Source organism: Microtus pennsylvanicus, chromosome 14, assembly GCF_037038515.1.
Source record: "Microtus pennsylvanicus isolate mMicPen1 chromosome 14, mMicPen1.hap1, whole genome shotgun sequence".
NCBI classification, from domain to species: domain Eukaryota; kingdom Metazoa; phylum Chordata; class Mammalia; order Rodentia; family Cricetidae; genus Microtus; species Microtus pennsylvanicus.
This window is the reverse complement of record NC_134592.1, coordinates 25,262,022-25,284,655: the sequence shown is the minus strand read 5'-3', so window position 1 is coordinate 25,284,655 and position 22,634 is coordinate 25,262,022. Positions and strand designations below refer to the sequence as shown.

Here is a 22,634-nt window from a genome sequence, read left to right as displayed (position 1 = left end):
AGTTGTTTGCGCAACAACCGAATCACCCAACACAAAACTAGTTTACCTGTAGTCTAAGAGTTCAAATAGTTTTTGCTTTTCCTTAACATGTAATAAAAAAAAATGAGTATTACCCCATAAATTTGGAGTCCCATTGCCTTCCTAATGTCCAAGACTCTTGAGTTCATGTCGTGTTCTAGGCCCCAGAGAACACGAGGTCAAGATTACATAATTGTAATTATCAACTGCACCTGTGATTTTTTTCCATCCAGCACCAGGGCCAATGTGCTTTTTCCTGAAGATAATAATAAAATGATTTCTGCAGCTAAAAGTAGAGTCAGTAACAAATTCTGAAGCACCAAATGTTACTTGCTTAAGTACTGGAAAAACTGCGGTCCCTGCATTTGCAGTAATGACAGTTCTGTGGATTGGCAAAACCCACCAGTTACTAGCTTTTTTTTTTTTTTTTCGGTTACTAGCTTTTATTCTTGGCTAATCACCAGAGCTTTGCACATTACAGATTCTAAATCTCCATCAATACTTATATATCAGATCAAAACAAATATCAAACAATATTTGATGAAATACTGGCACAAGACACAAGCCTGTTGTTAAAAACCATCCCGGCAGTAGTAACAATCCTAAGAACTGAGGACGTCTCACCCAACACCAATCTAACAGAACTCCATGTGCTGACCAAATCAAGTCTGTGATGACATTAGTTGATTCAAAAATGTGCTCAGGAACCAAGTCCAGGCAGACCAAATGTATCGGTTGGTTGTGGGTTGCATAATAAACCCATCTGCATTCTAGCTTAAATCAACAAGTGTTTGTCATCAGTCTGTGGCTTGGCTCATCTTGGCTGGGCCATTCAAGTGTCTGGACAGCTCAGCTGATGGAAGTGGGTCTCTGAGCCACTAAAGACCATCCAAGGAGCATCTGTTTCAAGAGATGCAAGCGCAGGTATATGAGGTCTCCCAAGATCTGGAGTACGGAACACACACCTTTACTTCTGCATGTTACTGGCCAGCGCAAGCAAGGAAGGCAAGCCTCAGTGGGAAGTCTGGGAAGAGATTCAAAGAGAATGACAGAACCCATTTTTTTTTTTTTGCAATCAATTTATTACACAGAATGGGGTGGGGTGGGGGGAATGTCAGTTCCAGCCACGTGTCAATCTAAGCAAGGGCTGTATCATTATGAGTTTTATCTAGAAAAGATACAAGGCTCTCACATTAAAGCTTCATTCCTATTTCTACTTCTGCCCATGCTTGCACACGCATGCACGTACTGCTTAAAATCCTTCTGACCTCAGCCTTGCTTGCTCCAGAGCAGAAGCAATCTGGCTGCTTCTGGCACCATGTATATCATGGTTTGGGGCATTGGAAGATGTGGAAGACATGGGTATCTGGTCAGGGCAAACCTGTCTCCCTGCAGTGTATATTCTTGGCTTGGGATGTGACATTGCTACGTCCTCAGAGAACATGCACAACCTTCACATGAGGAGCAGCCAAGCACGAGAAGAAAGTTACACAGCAAAGGTAAAACGTAAGAATTGCAAAGAGCCCAGAGAAGCAGGAACCTGGAGCTTGCTAGAGATCACAGGCTGCTGGCTACTATACTTTAGCTAAGGGCTGCTGGCTCAGCTAGCCCTGACTCCCTAGGTCACTCACACTTGCCCATTGTTACCACTTAGGAAACATGCAAAAACTATGTCGACTACATCTACAACTGTTTTTCCCGATCTGGGTTCCCACACGTACGTGTGCTGCCTGAGACTTAGAAGCAGTTCTTATACAATAAGGTGCGGCTTCTGTTTTGTTTTGTTTTTTAGAAAAATCACCATGACCTTTTGGAGAATGCCATCACCACTGCCACTTGAATGCCTTAAATACCTACTTGTGAGGTCTAGTCAGCGTGGGGCAGAAGAAGAAAGAATTCCAGCAAGCAGAACACAGTTTAACGGATGAGTAGGATCAACTAGAAAGTTCCTAAAGGCTCTTTGGAGGGAATTCTTCAAGCAGGAAGGGGAAGGTATACCTTTCTCAAAAGCAAAGCTGTCTAGAGAAATACATACATAGACAAGCTCTGGCTTATTTAAAAAAAAAACAAAGAAAGAAAGAAAGGAAGGAAGAAAGGAAGAAAGGAAAGGAAAGGCTATGAGTTCTCTTAGGTATGGTAGAGGAGAAAGTTTATTGTAGGCCAAAAGAAAAGCATAGCCAGAGGCAAGGGACATTAGGGAAAATTCAGAGTGTACATAACTCTGAGCTGAGCTGGGCCATGTGGGGAGAGGGGGAGGAGAATAGAGAGGTGAGAGAGGACAGTAACCAAGAGAGCAAAGGTATAAAAAGGACTGGTAACCAAAATGGCTGGATTATATAGGGAAGAGCCTCTCTCTGGAGGAAGGACAGTCCAGGTAGGGACTGAGGGATGCTGGAAAAACCTGGTGGCTGTGGTGGGCCAGCCAAGATAAGCTAAGTATGGACAGGTCACCCAAAGGAAGTTCTTTAATTCCAACCATTATCACCTGGCAGAGAAGAACTCTGGCCCTGATAAATTCAATTAGAGGCCTGAGTCACAGTAGTTTATCCTAAGGCAACACCTGGTTGCAGGACCCGACCACTGCCCCAAAAACAGAACATTGAAAGGAAATGCCTAACATTCCAATCACTGTAGATAGGACCACCTGTCTGGTGCACATTCACCAGGACACCCCTAGACAAATGTTGGTCAATCAGGGGTTCTGAACCTCAGAAACCCCTCACCCTCACCTTTACTACTATAAAAATCCAATTCTAATTGAGCTCAGGGTTCTCCAGTTATTCCAATACGTTTGACATGCGAAGAGACCGAGTTTGCAAACTTGATTAAAATAAAGGCTCTTTGCTTTTACATATGAGACTGGACTCCTTGTTGGCTTTTGCAGGGACTTTGCAGATTTGGCTAGGCTGGGTTTGATATGTCAAATAGGCACCTCAACTATTTGTCCCAGGGTCTGTAAGTCTAGTTCACAACCTGCCGGGTAGGACCGCTGCTTACAATACCAAGCACCAAGAGGACAAAACCCAAGAGAATAGTAAGAGATGCTCTAAGTTTGCCATGAAGATGCCTCAGAAAAGCCCAACTAATCAAGCACTGCATCCAGTTTGTTTCAAGACAAAAGCCTAGGACGTTAGGGCACCAATGGAAGGAATCATCAACCACTCTCTTCCAGAAGGTATGCCGTCCCAGAGTTCCAGATCTGGGAGTGTGATAGGTTTGGTAGGGAGAGTGGTATCATCTTATCACACAAAACACTCAGTGTGCAAATGCTTGCAAAGCCAGAACGGAACAGTTCTCAGTGCTCTGCAGGGCAGGGGACAGCTCGGTACGCGCCCACTTGCTCTCTGTCACAAATGAGCAGTCCTAGATTTAAACTAGGGATTGCCAGGTAAAGCCACCCCGGCACAATGTTTCTCCCTCCCCTTCTCACAGAAGTGCCACACTGGGATCTCAGGACGAAGAGCTGACTGATTGGGAGGCCTTCAGTTAGTTTCAGCTTTTAATTAGCCAAGGGGAAGGCACTTGGATAAGGAAGCAAACAGCTGGCATTATCACCCCGGGAACACCGATAATGACGATGAAGACAAGCCAACGACCCTCTTTAGCATAAGGCTCGCAGGGATTCCCACAGACTGGAGCAGGAGCATGAACCCTCTTAAGAGGCTTTTCATCCAGCGGCCCCCCCCCCCCCCCCCGCTCTCACACACCAACTGTATGCTCAAGTGCTCTCCTGCCTTCATGTTTTTTTTTTCCCAAAGCTATTCATTGCTGCTTGAAAACTCAGGTTTGCTCAGTTTAGGCAGCTCCTTACGCAGAATCCTGGTGCTGCCTGCTCCAAGGTGCCAAAGAACGATGCAGTGAGAGGCACCTGGGCACGAGCCAGCAATCCACATGCATCATGCAGGGAGCCTCTGCTTAGCGCAGTTTCTATCACAGTTCCTATTCTGCCTGCCTCTTAGCTCGGCATCTTCCCACTCTAATGTAATCACGAGGTAATTCCGCGGGGCTGTGAAGAGAATAGCATGTCTCAAATACACAGTACTAGTGTGATCGAATTAAATTTCCCCGTTGTTCTTTATCTTGCCTTTCAAACATTTTTGTTTTTTGTTTCTTTTTCCCTCTCCCATGTATTCAGGTTTAGATGGGGCCAGGGAAACAGAGGCAGTGGTTTTATTCGGCCCCACGCCAGTGATTCTGTGGCTTGTTTTCAGAAGATCTGAAGCCCAGCCGATGCGAACAGTGAGCAACTTGATTGCTCTAAATGACTCTCTCACCCACAGCCTTGAGAGAGAAGCTCTTGGCCTGAATCCCGCACAAGAAACCTGCTTCCCAGCTTCCTCCATCTGTCTGGCGACCCTCCTCTCTCAGAGTCCTCAGCATACAATACAAAGATCTCCGTTTTCTCCCTTAAAGACACGAGGTTCACATCAAACGCCAGCCCTTTCTCTTCCTGGACTGTTGCCACCTTAATACTTCCGTGCTCACATAAATTTAATTAAACTCACTTATCTCTTAAGACCTTTTCCACCCCGCCTCTGGAACACCACCTCAGGTCACCTCTCCAGAGTAAAACCTTTTAAAATAGATTTTTCTCTTTGCTTTTCAGACAAAATGTCATGTTGGTTTTCTTTAAAGTAATAATCAGGTGTACACTTCAGTCAGAAGGGCCCACACATTAAAATTACCACAAGCCCTTAGCACAGTTTTCTCAAATCCTATTTGGTTATTTGGTGAGCAATTTGGAAGAGGAGGTGGGGGGGGAGGGGAGAGGTGAAGGGGAGTGGAGAGGTGGGGGGTGAGGTTTGGCATGGATAGTCTCTACAAGGCCAAAAGGCTAAATTATACTATCAGAAGTCCTGAGTATGTTAAGTTTTGTTGTAAGCCAGGCTATCAGGTTACAAGTTCTAATAAACTAGGCCAGAGAAAGACATTTCTTTGTCTCGGGACCACTGAAAACTAACCAAACAGAACACCTCTCAAAAACACGCCCACCTCATCACAATTGAACGGGAAAGCCAACACGAAGGAAAACAAGGTCCGTGGAGAGATCCGATTGCGGGTAGCCCTTACCACTGTGAGCAGAATCCCCCTGGGAACCCTGGCCCGGGCTCTGGGTCCTCCCGGTTCAAGGAGGTGGTGGTGACGAGGGGTCCTGGGAATGGGCGCGGGTAGAAGTGTACTCCGTGCATGCTTCAACAGGACTCCGGCTGTCTGCCTGTCTGCCACTCAGTCCTCTTGTCTGGGTGGGAAGGGCCAAGACGAGGGGGAACAAAGTGCAGGTTACTCACTGCCTTCTCAGGCAGACACACCCAGGAGGAGGGAGAGGCTAGGCGGACTGGGAGACTCTTCTGAGGCTCTGCCTGAGAGATCAGTCGGATTCCTTTTGTTATTACTTCCTGAGTTAAGTCGGCCTGAGCCTGGGTGCTGAAGGGAGGTAAATAACACTTGGTGGCTGGATTGCAAGAATGTAATGCAAAGGTTGCTTTGAAAGGAAGATACCTAAGCATACACCTTCAGGCTGAACCCCCCACATTTGATTCTGCTGGGTTTAGGTTATCAACATTGAATCAACAGACAAGTGAACGGTTGGTTACCTGGGGCAGAAGCTGGGAGAGCCTGGAGCAAGAGAACTAGCAAGTATTTCTAAAATAACCTGCAGACTCCAGTCTAGCAAAACGGGATGCTCGGCTGCCTCCTACAGTCAGCCAATGGGCTGCATTTTGTATAAGATGCACGTTATTGAGTCAGAACTCTGTAAACAGAGATGGAAATGGAGCCATGGCAATTGCAAGACCTGATAGTCTGGTGGCTGGTAGAACCCAAAAGGATCGTTCTCTGATAAAGAGACCATATTGTGACCTGTCTGTCAGGGTATTTGTGGATGTGCCAAAACAAAAACAACTTTGGTAACTCAAAGAAGATAATGGTGAAAACAAGGGAACCGGCCTTGGTACTCTCTACACCCAGATGCTAATCTCATTTAACCCGAAAACACGCTCAGGAGGGGGCTGTGCCTCTATCTTCATATTTGAGCACACTGAGAGTTTGCACTCAGCCAGCCGAGGAGAAAGCCCAGGCTTTGGACCCAGGTATGTCAGAATTCAAGACCTCATACTTACTGTCCCAGCACATCAGCAGGCATGTCTGCAATACATTAAGTAAAGCTCTCCTTCAGTTTACCTAAGACCAAGACACCTTTTCTCACATTGGCATAAGCTCTCCCCAAAACCGGTATATCATAAGACAGAAGTCTATGGAATAAAAGAAAAAAAACAGTTTTTTTTTATTGTAGCGTCTCAAAGCCTTTAATAAGCTTGTACCCCCATAAGGTAAAGTCTTGTGGGGGTAACTCATGCTAGAACTCACAGCACTCTCTGAGGCAGGAGGATGGCCACTAAATTGATGATTGCCTACTGAGACCCTATCTCAACAAATAAGTAAGCCAGATTGGTGTGGTGGTACAAGCCTTTAATCCCCGGCGGAGGCAGGAGAATGTCAAGGCCAGTCTGGCCTACACAGGGAGATCCAGACGAGCCAGGGCCACAGACTGAGACGAGGACTCAAAAAAAAAAAAAAGGAGAAGGAATTTTAAAGAGCAGTGGGAAGGTAGGGCTGGGCTGATGACTCAGCAGTTCACAGAGTGCTGCTCTCACAGAGGAGGTAGTTCCCAGCACCCCTGACACCGGAACTCCAGCTCAAGGGACCTAACAATCTCTTCAGGCGGTCAAGGGCACCTGCACACATATGGTGTCTATTCACACTGACACACATGGAAACTAGAAATTTCATTTCAAAAAGCAACAGCAGCCTGGCAGTGGTGGCGTGGATCTCAGTGAGTTCAAGGCCAGCCTGGTCATCAGAACGAGTTCCAGGACAGCCAAGACAGAGAAGCCTATTTTGAAACACTCCTCTCCCCGCCACCCTTTACAAAGCTAAAACAAATTGTGAATCTACAAGCCTGGGGGCCCATGCTTACCTTTCTCAAAGGGGTTTGGGGTTTGTTTTGCTTGATGAGAGGGGAATGGTTTGAATTCAGCCAACACTAGTATGGAAACAAGCCATTGCATTTTTCTCTTCCTCTCATAAATTATTTTTAAACTTATAAAAAATCCATCATGAAAACTTTCAAGGGGTGAATGAATATAAAATAAAAAGTAATCTCCCCATTATCCCCCAGTCCAGTTCCAGTCCTCAGAGGAAAGAGAGCACCACTAACATTCCTTATGTTTCTGGCCACGATGAATGCACTTTTTAAAATAACACACCCAGGCTAAAGTATAAACCTGGTGTGCTATTCGGCACATTTTGAAACTTAATGATATGGGAGAATATTTCCCATATCAGCATATTGAACTGCTATTAGCACATCAGAGTCAAGAAAACGAAAGGTGGTTAAGGCTAGGGAGGATGTTTAATGGAAGAACTATTGCCTGGCATTTGTGCCAGCCCAGAGTTTGATCCCTAGCACTGAGAGGAGGGAAGTAAAAGTATAAGAGGGAGTCTAAAATATGAGGTTACTGCATTACAAAACTGTCCTCTTGGGCAGGGCAGTAGCGGCACGTGCCTTTAATCCCAGCACTTGCAAGACAGAGTCAGGCAGAACTCTGGGTTCGAGGTCAGTCTGATCTACAGAAGGAGTTCTGGGACAGTCAGGGCTATACATAGAGAGAAACCCTGTCTTGGAAAAAGAAACAACAAAACAAACAAATAGAAAAACAAAAAAACCGCCCTCTAGGGGCTGGAGAGACGGCTCAGTGGTTAACAGTGCCCAGCACCCACTTGAAGGCTTACAACTGTCTGTTCCTCTGGTTCCAGGAGATCAGACACTGTCTTCTGGCTTCTGAGGGCACCAGGCATGCAAGTGGTGCACAGACACCCATGCAGGCCAAACAGCCATACACATACATGTCTTTTTAATTATTTCAATAATATATACTTTTTAATTAAAAATATCTTCTGTGTGTGTCATGGTAAGCTTTATGGATCTGCCTGGCTTCCCACTCCAGCCCTGGTTTAACCTATAGCTGGGGCTCAGGAGTAGAGTGGGGAGACTCTAACAGTTACCTCACCATAAAGACCTAGCAATGGTAGCAACAAAACTGATAAATAGGGGCTGGAGAGATGACTCAGCAGTTAAGAGCACCGGCTGCTCTTCCAGAGGACCTGGGTTCGATTCTCAGCACCCACTGGGCAGCTCACAACTGTCAGGGGATCTGACACTTTCATACCAAGGCACATAAAATAATTTAAATTATTTTTAAAGAAATGATAAATAAATAAATAGTGCTCAATGAGCACTTAGCATGTCCTCAGTGCTTTTTAAAATTCCTGTCATGTACTGACTCCATCCTTTCTCTCCAGAACCCTGTAATGCAAAGGCTGTTTATAGAAAGAAGCCAATCACTTTGTAGTGAGCGCATGGGAAGAGCACAAAATGTTTAAAGCTGCTGCTCTAACACAGCAGACAGTCTCGCTAAGTGTCCCTGATTTTGCCACCAGGCAGTCTTCTCGTAGGATTATGATGCTATTTGTCTGGAGGAACACTGCCATAAAAACTCTGTTCAAGGATCTCAGCTTGGCTTCCTATAAATTCCAGACATGATCAATAAACTGTTTTGGCCTTTTTAAAAAATTTTTTGCTTTTTTTGAGACTCTCTGTATAACAGTCCTAGCTGTCCTGGAACTCACTCTGTAGACCAGGCTCACCTCAAACTCACAGAGATCCGCCTGCCTCTGTCTCCCTAGTGCTGGGGGATTACAAGCATGAGCCACCACACCCCCTCCCTCTTGGCTCAGTTTTGACATTATTATTATTATTATTATTATATTTTGGGGCCAGAGAGATGGCTCAGTGGTTAAGAGTGAATGAATCCTGCTCTTCCAAATACCCCTAGTTCAGTTCCCAGTACTTGTTTTCAGGCAGCTCACAGCTGATGACAGGCCCTAGGACCACCTGACACTTCTCTAGGCTCCTGCACTCACGGGCACACACCCTATATCCACCCCCAGTAAACAATTAAAAATAAAGTAAATCCTTTAAATTATATTTATTTACTGTGTGTGTGTGGTGGGGCTGTATGCACATGCATGTCGTAGCTCATGTGGAGAAGTCAAAGGACAATTTGTGGGAGCCAGTGGGTCCCAGGAATCCAAATCAGATCAAGCAGCAAGTGCCTTTACCTGCTGGGCCATCTTGATAAATGATCTCCCACGACAGAAACTGAGAGCGCCTCAAGTAGTCTCGCCTTTTTAAAAATTATTTTTAATTCTTTTCTTTCACACTTTTTGTATGTATTCACTTGCATTGCCATCCCTTATCTCCCCCCCACCAAACTTTTCGTATTCCCAGCAAGTCTCCTTTTGCTTTCATGCTTTGTGTGTATGTGTATATGTGTGTGAGTGTGTGTATGTATGTGAGTGTGTTTATGTGTGAGTGTATATGTATGTATGTGTGCATGAGTGTGTATGTGTGTGTGTGTTTGAGTCCGTATATGTATATGTGAGTGTCCCACATAACTATATATGAATATATGTGAATTATATGTGAATATTATATAATTATATATATCAATTATATAGGAATATAATTAAACTCACTTGCATAAGCATTGGTAGGGGTTATTTATTGGAGCAAGGGTGACTTACTTGTGAGTACACCACTGAGAAAGATGACTTCCTTTCCCCATTGACTATTAACTGTCTAGAGTGGCTGGGCGGGGGGGCGCCTTTCATCTGCCATGTTGGCCAGCCCAGCTTGAGCAGGTAACCACCACTGCTGTGACTTCCTGCGGGCATGGTGGGCACAGCGGCCAGGTCACATCCAGAAAACAGCATTTGACGGCACTCCACATTCTTTCTACCTTCTCTTTGGGGATTTTCCAGAGCCTTGGAGAAATGATATAGATGCCATCTTTAGACAGCCCCTTCTTTATTACTGAAAGAAACAATGTCTAATAGGTTGCTGGACAGGCTCCAAAGCTTCAGAGAAACCCTTTCTGAAAACAAAAACAAAAACAAAACAAAACAAAACGAAAACAAAAACAAAAGAAAGAAAGAAAGATTTTGCCAAATGATTTCCTTCATTTAGATTATGGAAAATTTCAAACATACATGAAAGTGGAGAGAAAGGTGTAGCAAAGATTCAAACATCAAAGCACGTTAGGGCTCACCCTATGTTCATGAATCGAAGGCTCAGTCCTAGGGACTGAGCTGGGACATAGTAGCGTCTTTAATGGGTGGGACCCACTAGAAGGTCGTAAGTTCACTTGAAGAAGACTGTGGGACCCTTACTCCTTACCCCCTTTCTTTTCCTTTTGTACTTCGTAGCCATGGGGTTATAAAATGTCACTCTGCCATGACCTCCTACTAGGGGCACAGATGGTGGAGAGTAGTAGGTGGTTTGAGAAATGTGCCCTATAGGCTCCTGTGTTTGAAAACCTGGTCCCTGCATGGTAGTGCTGCTTTGGGAAGTTCTAGACCTTCTGGCACCCACATTCTTGCTGGAGGAAGGATGTTAAGGGGGGGGGGGGCTTTTAGACTTTAGAGCTTTGCTCTATTTCCAGTTGGCTCTCTGTTTCCTCTGTGCGGCTGAGACATGATTTCTCAGCTTCTTATTCCTGCCATCTGTTGCCAGAATTCCCTTGTCATGAATTCTTCCTCCATCACAACAAAAATTAAGACAAACAAGGACTTCTAAAGCTGAGTAAATGTTTTCTCATTATAAGCTGATTATTGCAGGAATTTTGCTATAGTAACTGAAAGCTTACTAGCTCACCTTCTCCAGTGGGTTGAACTGTGCCCTTTAAACCGCAGGCTGATGTCTTGGCCTTCCAGAACCTGCAAATGTAATCTTAATTGGGAATGGGGACGTTGCAGAGGTGACTCAAAATGAGTCACGATGGATTAGGGTGGGTCCCCTAAATTTAATCAGTGTTTTCCTTGTAAGAAATGCAATGCTATATGGACAAGAAGGGGGCATATAATGGAGGAAGAGACGAGTTATGTTTCTACAAGCCAAGGAATGTTAGGGATCACTGGAAGTTACCCGATACCCTAAAAACATGCAGAGTTTGGACTTCTTATCTCTAGAGCTGCAAAAGGATACATTTCTACTGTGTCAGGACACCCAGTTTGTATTCATTCGCTGCAGCACCTGAGAAACAAAGCACCCAGAGAACTCGGATCCCAAGTGTAGCTCAGTCAGTCTACTGTGGATTTAAACTGCTCAGCGAGAGTGGTGGCATGCAGGGTGTGGGGTGTGGGTGGAGATCCCAGATGGGAGAACGTGAATCAGCAAACCAGCTAGAATGGGCCTCGCATCAGCAAGGCGTACAGCCGACTCTTCAAAGCTACACAAGTACCAACAGGTGAGGCCGCCTTACCTGGCAGGCAAGTGGGCAGAAGCTACACAACCTGCTGGCACAGACACGTCCTGATGAGAATGCTCTCTGCGCGGTTAGGCAGCTTTCATCTCAGGTGGGGAAGGGGAAATGCGAACAGGACTCAGGCATGGTGGGAGGGAGGGCCTATCCCAGGCATCCTTCACTGTACCCTAAAACAATGTCCAGGAAGTAGTCTTGAGAATCTGCCACCCCAATTCCTTTGACCTGTTGTGCCTAACCTCCTACCTTTTATTTTTTAAAATATTTATTTATTATGCATACAATATTCTGTCTGTGTGTACGCCTGCAGGCCAGAAGAGGGCACCAGACTTCATTACAGATGGTTGTGAGCCACCATGTGGTTGCTGGGAATTGAACTCAAGACCTTTGGAAGAGCAGGCAGTGCTCTTAACCTCTGAGCCATCTCTCCAGACCCCTCCTACCTTTTTATTATAAAAAAGAGATGGGAATGTAATGGTCTGTCCTGTCTGTCTAAGAGATGAGTGATGGAGGAAGATCATTGGTTAAATAAAAAGAAACTGCTTGGTCCTCATTGGTTAGAAGATAGGTGGGAGGAGTAAACAGAACAGAACGCTGGGAGGAAGAGGAAGTGAGCTCAGACTCCACAGCTCTTCCCTCTCGGAGCAGACGCCTCAGAGAGACGCCATGCCCCACCTCTGACCCAGGATGGACTTAGGCTAGAATCTTCCCGGTAAGATCGGTGCTCACAGATTATTAGAGATGGGTTGATCGGGATATCAGAATTAGCCAGTAAGGGCTAGAGCTAAAGGGCCAAGCAGTGATTAAAAGAATACAGTGTCCGTGTAATTATTTCGGGTAAAGCTAGCTGTGCGGGCGGCGGGGTGCCGGGGATGCAGCCCCGCCGCTCCTAATTACAACAGATGAGCCCTGCCCATTCCCCACCAACTCTGTCTGCTGAAGCAAGTGGATCTTTCTTCCGCTTCCAGCCCGAGTTCCTTCCTTCCTTCTTTTCTGTTTCTCTCCCTTTTCCCCACTTCTCCCCTTTCTCCCTCCTCTCTCTCTATCTCTGTTTCTCTCTCTTTCTGCTCTTCTCCCTTCTCCTCTTCCCCCCTTTCTCTTTCCCTTCCATAATCCACTACATAAATACCCACTTTCTCTACATGGCATGCCTATAGGTCTCTGTCTCTTACCTGCCAAATGGCTCCCTGCCTGGGACCGGCTGCCTTTGTGACCCGCCATGGTCTAGTGACCCACTGCTCATTGCTGCCACTCAGGGACCTGCAGTGTTTTACCATAACAGAGGGTCTGTGGCCTAATGGGAACATATGTGCATCGAAGAAAGATGCTATGTTACTTAACTGTGCAAACGGTCAGGAAGCCACCCCTCGCACTGAGAATACATCACAACAATGAAGGGAAGAACATGGCAAGCAAGGGTGCTGCCATGACACCTGTTACAAAGTCACTGCCTGCACATTTAAAACACGAAATAATGGAGGTGGTTGTTCATGTTCCCTGAACACTCTGAGCATGGAGTGGGCTGTTAGAGTCAAGATGAGCCTTGGCTCTGATAAGTGTGTCAGGGGTTGTGAGATTACAAACTGTGTGTGTGTGTGTAGGTGTAGTTTCTTTAATGTTACAATGAAATTTAATAATAAAGTGTCTTAAAATGAAACTGGTTATTTTTAAAAATAAAAAAGGCTACCACATGCACATCTTTACAATTTTTTAAATAGCTACCAAGGAGAGCCAGTGATCATCTTTGCCTTTTTCCTCACCCACACTGAATTCTAAAGGGGTCAACAGCACATGATCATGATTTTGTTAGCATTTAATTGATGGCTAATCAATCATCTCAGGTGTGCTGGCTTGATTTCCCCAGATTAACTCCTTCAGAACAAGAGTTACCTCCTTTCTCAGCATCTGCTAGCACCAACTCCAGGGCTCATCAATCTCTGAGATTAGGGAGACTTATACACAAATTGCTTCTGGCCCCGCTGAAAAATGAGTCATAATTAGCGACCTAATGATTACTTTGGGGCAAGGAAGGAAGTAGAAAAGGCTGTAAGTCTTTTGCTCACATTTGGGGTCTACTATTCATTTTTTTTAAATATTTATTTATTTATTATGTATACAATATTCTGTCTGTGTGTATGTCTGCAGGCCAGAAGAGGGCACCAGACCTCATTACAGATGGTTGTGAGCCACCATGTGGTTGCCGGGAATTGAACTCAGGACCTTTGGAAGAGCAGGCAATGCTCTTAACCACTGAGCCATCTCTCCAGCCCCTACTAATCATTTTCTATTGGTTCCCCTAAAACAGTGGTCCTCAACCTTCCTCATTCGGCAACTCTTTAATACAGATTCTCATGTGATGAACCCCAGCCATGAAATTATTTTCATTGCTACTTCAGAACTGTGATTTTGCTACTGTTATAAATCATACTATAAATATCAGATATGCAAGATATCTGATCTGCAACTCTCAGAGCGGTTGCGACCCATAGGCACCTTTTATCAGCGAGGTTGTCTCATCTTGCTTCCTCTGTGTCTGAATGATGACTACAGACTCAGCCTTTTCTCTTCCCAGAATTCTCCTGTTCTGGTTGCTCTGCCTATACTTCCTGCCTGGCTACTGGCCAATCAGCATTTTATTAAACTAGTACAACTTACAAAACTTTACAGGGTATAAGACTATTGTTCCACAGCATGTGTGTGTTCATGTTTGTGTGTGTATGCGTGTGTGTATACATGCTTATGTGTATGCATGTGCACGCCAGGCTAAAACAGTATCTTGTTCTACAGAGATTAAAAGCTAGCCTTTCTCAGTGACTTCTGGAACAGACTTGCTCTGGGACTGCCACTGATACTTCGGGTTCTTGTCAGTAGCAGCTGCTGGTCCCATGTATCTTTGAAAATGTGGAAAAGGGTGTCGTGTGTTATACTGTGCTGAGATGTGTGTGTGTGTGTGAGTGTGTGTGTGTGTGTTTTATTCCTTTTTTTCCTGCTTTTTAAAGTCGAAGTTCCATTATGTAACCAAGGCTGGTTTGGAACTTGCTAATATAGGCAAGGCTGGCTTCAAACTTGCAATTCTTCTCCCTGGCCTCTTGCATTCAGGAGTCTCAGGAGAAAGCCACCATGCCAAGCTAGTGCTAATGTCTTTATTCTCTGCTCTCTTACTTTTTCTACTTAGCCTCTCACAGCAGTCCTAATCCCGTGTCACTAGCTGGGAAACTGCCCCAAAAAGGCAGAGCCAGGCCGATGCCATGTTTGAGCGCCAGGTTTGATGCCATTTAGCTGCACAGGACCACAGGACTATTAGAAGGGAGAGGAAAGAGCCACAGACAGAGACACGCATAAGTGAGGCTCCTAGGTATTCTTCTCCTGTACCCTCACGCACACTGCCCACAATGTAAGCAATGAACTTTGATCTACAAACCTCAAAGTCAGGGCTGGAAAGATGGCTCAGCGGTAAGAGCACTGGCTGTTCTTCCAGGGGACTGGGTTTAATTCCCAGCACCCACATGACAGCTCACAACTGTCTGTAACTCCAGTTCCAGGGGATTTGATACCTTTACACCAATGCACATAAAATCATGTTAAAAAACAAAGAAATCCAAAGCTACACCACAAGGGTAGTCTCTGCACTCAAATCCAGCCATGGGGCAGAGGGAAAGAAGGGAACCATGAGGAAACTACTCCACTAGAGTTACCAGCCATTTTCCTTCCTCTCCACACAGAATATCTAGCTAAAGTCAGAACCATAGATACCAAACAAAAGGCTACCAGAATCCCACACATTGTAGCCTAACTTCTGCTAGCCACTGCAGGGAGAGCAAGTGCCCCGACCCCACAAGTGTTCAACGGTTTAATGAAGACTTGGCCTGATGTCTTTGCAGGGAATTAAGCCCACTGAGAAAAGCTAGATTTTATTCTCTAACAAAATAGTAGAATATCCCTTCAGGCCAGTAATCAGCATGAAACGGACCAGACATGGTTTTAACTCCTCAATGTAGGCAGCTGGATATGTCCCAAGCCCCTGATTTGGCAAAGCCAAGATTCTCAGGATGCTGAGAATCATCAGTGGGAGGCATGTGGAGGGCATGGCCTGCAGCTGGCGGCTGACAGGCTTGTGGCACATTTTAGGACAAGTTTCTTTCCCCAGGCATCGCTAAGGATGGGCCTACTCACCCAATACCACCCAGAAGCAAACAGGGCGCGTCTTTGCTGGTTTGGGGTGATTCACATTCACACTCATAAATAACCACAAATCTATAAGTAAATAACACTAAAAACTCCATGGCTTTATATACAAATTCAAAAGTGAATTCTATCTTTGAATATAAAAATAAAAAGTTGTCCTTTTTGCTTGGTTAAGACTCTAAGATCTCTCTTTTGAGGATAAAAATTTCAAGGCAAAGTCATTGTTACTAAAGTATTAAAAACATTTTACTGTTGAGTTCTCTAGATCGCAGGGCATCATATAAAACCTAAGGCACACAGGTCCTTTACTCTTTTGCCTTGACAGAATTAAGTTTACAAGTAGACTGTGGGACTGAAGACTTTTAGCTGTTTTCAAATACAGTGTAAGCTGACATATTGAAAAAAGACTGGATGTATTCTTCGGTGATTTCAGACAGGGTGATAATGATGCTGACTGCAAAGACGAGTATTATTTTAATGGGTGAGAAGATGTCCTCTAAGCACACTTACTGTGTCAATCATTATCTAATCTAAGAGTTTTAAACACACTTTTCTGTCAATCTCCATGTGATAAATAATCTTTATTATCATGTTGATGGGATTTAGAATCACCATGGAAACACACATCTGGACTTCTCTATGAAGGATTAAAAGTAGGCTGGGCAGTGGTGGTGGTGCATGCCTTTAATCCCAGGAGGCAGAGGCAGGTGGATTTCTGTGAGTTCGAGACCAGCCTAGTCTATAAGAGCTAGTTCCAGGACAGGCCCCAAAGCTACATAGAAACCCTGTCTTAAAAAAATAAAATAAAAGGGCAACGAATGCCCAACTGGCATGTAGGTAGTACCATCCCTCCCTCTGGGGTCCAGTATTGAATACAGAAATGGGAACAAGCCAAACCCCAGCATCCATCACTCTCTTGACTATCGAGCCTGTAGATACTATGTGTCCAGTTCCTTCATGCTTCTGCCAATGTGACTTCTCCACTAGGACTAGGCCCCCAAACTGAGTCAAAATAAGCCCTCCTCCCTCCTCCTCTTCCTCTTCCCCCCCTTTTTTTTTGAGACAGGATTTGTCTATATGGTCCTGGTTATCCTGGCACTCATTTTGAAGACCAGGCTGGCCTTGAACTAAGAGATGTCCCTGCCTCTGCCTCCCAAGTGTTGGGAAGGCATGCACTATGCCCCCCGCCCCAGTAGCCTTTCTACTTTGTCCTTTTTTTCCCGTTATTTTATCAATAGAACAAGAAAAGTGACACACTCCACAGCAACTTCTTGCCATTTCCTGTTTTAATTTTGCAGATGAAAGAAACTCTAAACCTCAGAGATGTTTCATGAGGCCAAACAACTTCAGAAAAGCAAAGGAAGTATTCGAACAGGTAGTTGATGGCTGTAGGACACGCAGCTCACCACAATATTGTGTGAACTTGGAATGGGGTACTCCCCAGAGAGTAAGTCTTACAGGCATGGACCACTGAAGTGAGAACTCAGGGTACACTTGTAATATTGGCCGGTCACCCCTTCATGTCACTAGTAATGACTTCGTATTTTATGACATGGAGCTACTTAGCATAAACATGGCTGTCTAACTTTTAACAGGTTCTACAGTTATATTTTCATCCTTGTCAGGAAGTTATATGTCATTCAAAAGTCTGAAGGAGAAATAACTGTCATTATAGGTGACATTCAGATTTCTGTCTGAAGACAAAGCTTGGTTCTGAATATCTGTTCTGAAACTCCTTCCTGTCTTCTTGGAAGTGGGTGGTTAGAGGTGCCTTCCCCAGTGTTTCTGTTGCAAAGCCAAAGAAGTTCTTCAGTCAGGCTGTTGCTGCATGGCACCTATGTCTCTTACGATCCTTAGTTAGAATGTGAGCCAAGGCTCCAGTGTGTCACTGGGACCAGAGGGGACCAAGACCCTGCAAATCCTAGTGAGACGCTATAGGTTCCTGATCCACCCCAGTGGCCTAAGCAATGTGCCTCTCCAGTACCCCAATCCTCTGTGCTAGAGTCCAGAGGCTCTGAAGTGTGTGTAAAGAAGTGATATTAGGTTTTTTGAAAGACTGTTAATTTTTTCTTTCTTGACTTTTTTCCTTTTCTTCATTTGCTTAAATATGAGGACACAATTTGAGATCCACCACACATGATAAAACCTTCCAGAACAGAGAAGGAGGAGATAATGTCCTAAGTTCACTCTCCAGCTTTGAATAGTTGAAATGGGACCCTTGATCAAGCTTCTAGACACTATCAAATAGTGGTTGCAACCCTCTCCCCCCTAATATGCTGGGGGAGGCAACATCAGAACGCTCGGCCTCAGAGATGCCTTCAATTGTCTCTACTTCCATATCTTAGTTCTCAGACAAGCGTTCATCATGACCCTCTCACACATCCCAGTCTGTGGTTTCCACTTAATGAGGTGTGCAGGGGGAGCTGGACCTGGAGGGATGTGCATAACAGTACAGTTTTCTTCTTCCCCTCCCAAGAAGACAGAGGTCCTAGGGGTACGAGGAATCTGCCGGCTAACACAGTCAGATGGGGAATGTATATCTATCTAGCAGGATAACAGAGAAGGGGCCTAAAGGAAAAGAACACCAGATTGTGACTATGGACCTCAAGAATGTCAAAATATTTTAAATGATTTATTGTTAATTATATGTATCTGTGTGCAGGTATGTGCAAGAGAGTGCCGGTATGCAAGTGCAATTGCAAGGACGGGTGAGTGCAATGGAGGAAAAGAAGGACAAAGAGGCCAAGATTAAGTATAGCAAGGAGACCCTGCCTAAATGGAACAGTCTGGGAAGGCTATATTCAGGAACATAGAAATTGGGTAAGCAGTGATCGGACGGAAGTCGGCAGGTACAGGCCTCTAGACAAAGAACAGCAAGCAAAAGAGCCCTCAGCAGCAAGGATGGCAGGCATGACCACGAGAACACAGAGCGTTCTGGGCAACGCAGTGGGGATGTGGTGATTGGCTGTGACAGAACTGGGTCCCACCTCGAGGCACTAGCGTGTACGTGTAAGGAGGCTATTGTGGCATACATTTATATACAGTCTTTGCCCCGTTTTCCCAGGCAGGACTCCTAGAACCCTTGTAGGAGAAAAATGTTTTGTTCTAAGGATTGGTCCTTGGGCCCACTTCTTGACACTGAACTTCTAAATTCCTTGGATTCCTCAGAGTGACTGAATTTTTTGTTTTAATGAGGTGACTCTGGGTAGACTCCTGGAGAGCCTCAGGAGAACTAACCATGTGATCAGAGTCTCCCGGAACTCTGGTAGGGTACGGACTGAAGCCTGGGTTGATCACCAATAGCCACCGGTGTTGTCAAAATCCACGTCCACTTAGTGAAGCCTCCACAAATCCCCCAAAGGTGATTTCACATGAAGAGGTTTCTGGGAGGTAGCATGCCCAGAGAGGGCACAAAGGCTCTGTGCCACTTCCCATGTTAGCCTATCATTTCTTCCACCTGGTTTTTAACCTTTATACTAAACTGGCCAGGGTCACAGAGTATTATTTCCCTAAGTTCCGTGACAGGATGTAGCTAATTAATCAAACTCAAAGTAGAGGTCACGGGAACCCCCAATTTATGCCTAGCCAGACAGATATCTAGCTGGCACCCTAGTGACTGACACCTGATGGACGAGTGATCATGGGTCTGAGTAACACCTTTGGGTCATTATTCTATTTCCCGAGCCAGAATGGAGTTAAATCATAGAGCGTTCAGGCATCTGGTGGACATCTGGGTGTTGGTAGCCAGACATTCACATAGCTCAACTCTCAGAGGTGAAGTATTCCATGCTGAGAATAAAATTGGGTTATCTATCACTTATGAGAGCACTTAATAAATCTATGCAGACGTCCCAGGGGTGCTTATCAGGGATGGTATTTGGGCCCATTGTAAAGGGAAACCACAAGCCAAGTTCAACAGCAGTTGCAGGAACAGGAACAAAGAAGGAACAAAGAATCCCAAAGCAGAGGCAAAAACCAACCCACAAAACAAAAAACCTGAAGTTTTAAATATGTTAAAAAGACCTTATTTTTTTATTCAATAAAGTCATTGTACTGTAATTAATTCGCAAACAAAAGCATCACCCAGAGAACACCACTAAACACACATTTGCCCAGTCCCAAACCCCGTATACCACAGGTTAGAACGGCTATTCTGATGTCATGCTCTGTGCCACTTCCCATATTAGCCTCCCAATTTATACCTAGTCACACAAGACACTATCTAAAGTGGGCACGAGTACATGTAAAGGTGGGTGTGGAACAGAGGTCAAGCCAGGGTGTGAGAGTAGCGGGTGTGGAGGGCAGTAATGCTCGGCTCTGACAGGACAAAGGGAGCACATGGCTCTTGCTGCTGCCAGCAACCCATACAGCTGTTCTTCTGTAGCCCCAAAGCAAGTCACATGGTAAAGCCTGATATCCACAGGGTGAGAGCAATGTCCTGTTGCATGGGCGGTGGGTGGTGGTGGTGGGGATGGTGGGGATATGATTATTAGGTCACTGAGAGGCAAAGTGAATGTTTTCACCAGAAATGATATCTTTCTTAGTCACCAGGACTGAACGATTAAAGAAGGAAAGCAAAGTCCAAGAGTTGAAAGTAAAGATTAACTAGTCGTGTTGGAAAGAGCAGAGACATGAAACAGCCTATCCCACAGTAGATACCCGGTGCAAAGAAGAGTTCAGGGCTGTGCCCTACCAAAGTGGGAAAGGTCCCTTCCCTCCCACTTCTGCAGCGAATGATAGAAGGGAAGTATTAAGTCTCCAGGGACACACACACAGGTGCAAACTAAGGTGCTGCTTGAGTCAACCCATCCTGGGGAAGGGACCTGGTTCCTCTCTGAAGGGACTCTCATGACTCGAGTGTAGTAAGCATGGCTCTGGCAGGCCTTGCCCTTCTCCCCCATTCCTGTTGCCTTGGTAAAAACCATTAGATTGCATTCCTAAAGCTGCCCCAAGGTCTAGTCCCTTATTCGCCCACTTCTTCCTCCTGAGTTTGACTACCACGGTTCAGCTATTAAAGTATTGAAGTCTGGCAATCAAAAGTCCCCTTTGGCTCACTTAGCTCACATGCCCAACTAAAATTAAACACCTCATCCTAACACAGGGTTTCCCCTTGTACCTTTATAAACTGACATTTGTCTATGGGCCACATCTGTCTCCTCCCCATCCAGATGCAGTCCTTTGTCCTCCAGGACCAATATCCCTTCCCCACTCCATTGCTCCCTTCCCCTTCTCCCTCTTCCTCTATCTCCTGTATTTGTCCCATATCCCCTGCCCTTTGTCCTTCTGAGAGAAATAAATCTCCTTCGTGCTGAGAACTTGGTCATGGGGGTCCTGAGTGGATACGAACCCCTTTCCTTTCATTCTTTCTCCCAGCTCTCTCAGGAGAGCTTTGATCCCAGTCCTGTAGTGTAATGCCAGTCACCAGTTGGGTGAGTCCTCCCCTCAGTCATGTGAACTGAAAGAATAAGAGAGACCACCCGTATATGTGACCTGGGGCTTATTATTCATCATGGGGTGGCCTGAACCTGCTATACAGTCCAGGCTGCCTTCAAACTCATGACCTTCCTGCATTAAACACCCCAATGCTAGAATTAGAAGAGTGCTCAACAATACTGGACAGTAACCTTCCTTTTCCGTGAACAATGTAATTGGGATACTTGTCAGGCCTACACAGCATTTCATTTGATACTTGGAATCTGGGCTGTAATTGTTTGCTTTCGTTAATATAAATAGCGCTGCTTGTCAGGCAGCCTGGTGCACACCCTTAATCCCAGCACTCGGGAGGCAGAGGTAGGTAGATCTCTGTGAGTTCAAGACCAGCCTGGTCTACATAGTGAGTTCCAGGACAGCTAGAGTTATGTAGTGATACCATGTTTTGAAAAACAAAACAAAACAAACAAACAAACAACAACAACAAAATGATGCATTTTAATCCCAGCACTTGGGAGGTAGAGGCAAGTGGATCTCTGTGAGTTCGAGGCCAGCCTGATCTACAAGAGCTAGTTCCAGGACAGCTATGACTGCCACACAGAGAAACCCTGTCTTTTTTATGTTTTGTTTTTTTGTTTTGTTTTCTTTTTGTTTTTAGAGACAGGGTTTCTTTGTAGGTTTGGAACCTGTCCTGGAACTCACTTTTGTAGACTAGGCTGGCCTAAAACTCACAGAGATCCACCTGCCTCTGCCTCCCAAGTGCTGGGATTAAAGGCATGCGCCACTACCGCCCGGCTGAGAAACGCTGTGTGAGCGTGACTTGTTTGTTTTTCTTTTTGTTTTTTGTTTTTTTGGCTTCAATACACATTTATTTAAAGTGAGGTATCTGCAAAACAAATAATTCTTTAATTGTGATTCGGGTTGAAACAACTTCATAAAAATATGTTGAGACCAGGCACATCCACAGATCTCAATTACAAGATCACTTCTTTGCCCATTCTTCTTTCTCTCTTCTTTCCCGAATAACTTCTTTCAGATAGAATTTAAGGTAGAATTTGTCCTCCTCATATTTTGGCCACTGCTCCTTAGGCAAGATCTGATGCCGCTTAATTCGAAACATTCTGTCATTATAAAGATGCTCAGGAAGCCTTCTTATGGCTTCTTTCACATCTTCAGTCTCATGTAGTGTATCACCTCGCATTAAACCCAGTTTGTTGAATCCAGCAGCATTATAATACCGCTTTTGAAAAACCATCCAGCCACTTGCTGGATGCTGCAACTATAATTACCACACAGTAGGTCTGCCCGCCGTGATGACCTGAGCGAGCGTGACTTGTTTTGTTCTAGCAACAGAATGTTTAACTATGGATGTAGCCCGCGACCTCCAACTAGTCCGTTCATTTCCTTGTACCATGTTAATGCAGTTTTTTTTTCTTTTAATCTTACTCCTACCTCTTGGGGTCTGGGTATTTTAAGCAAACTGGAAAATAAATGCGGGCAATTTCAGTACTCACTGGAACTCCCTTCCAATACTATTCTACATTTTTCTGTCTTACTATTTTTGTGTCTTTGAATTCATTTTTTTTAACTTTATTTTTTATGTGCATTGGTGTAAAGGTG

General features: G+C 44.9%; 1 protein-coding gene and 1 pseudogene across 2 annotated transcripts in view; both read right to left on the bottom strand.

Moving 5' to 3' along the window:
- Nucleotides 1-22,634, bottom strand: part of Ston2 (stonin 2) — a 147,885-nt gene that overhangs the window by 50,291 nt on the left and 74,960 nt on the right. Inside the window, exon 1 of one of the 2 annotated variants that reach the window (XM_075947251.1) lies at nt 5,092-5,133. The exons of the other annotated variant lie outside the window; for it this stretch is intronic. The gene's annotated coding sequence lies outside the window, so the exon portion shown is untranslated. Of the gene's footprint in view, nt 1-5,091; nt 5,134-22,634 lie in introns of those variants that run through there. 2 annotated transcript variants of the gene reach the window in all.
- On the bottom strand, nt 21,907-22,258 carry LOC142835033 (cytochrome b-c1 complex subunit 7 pseudogene; annotated as a pseudogene).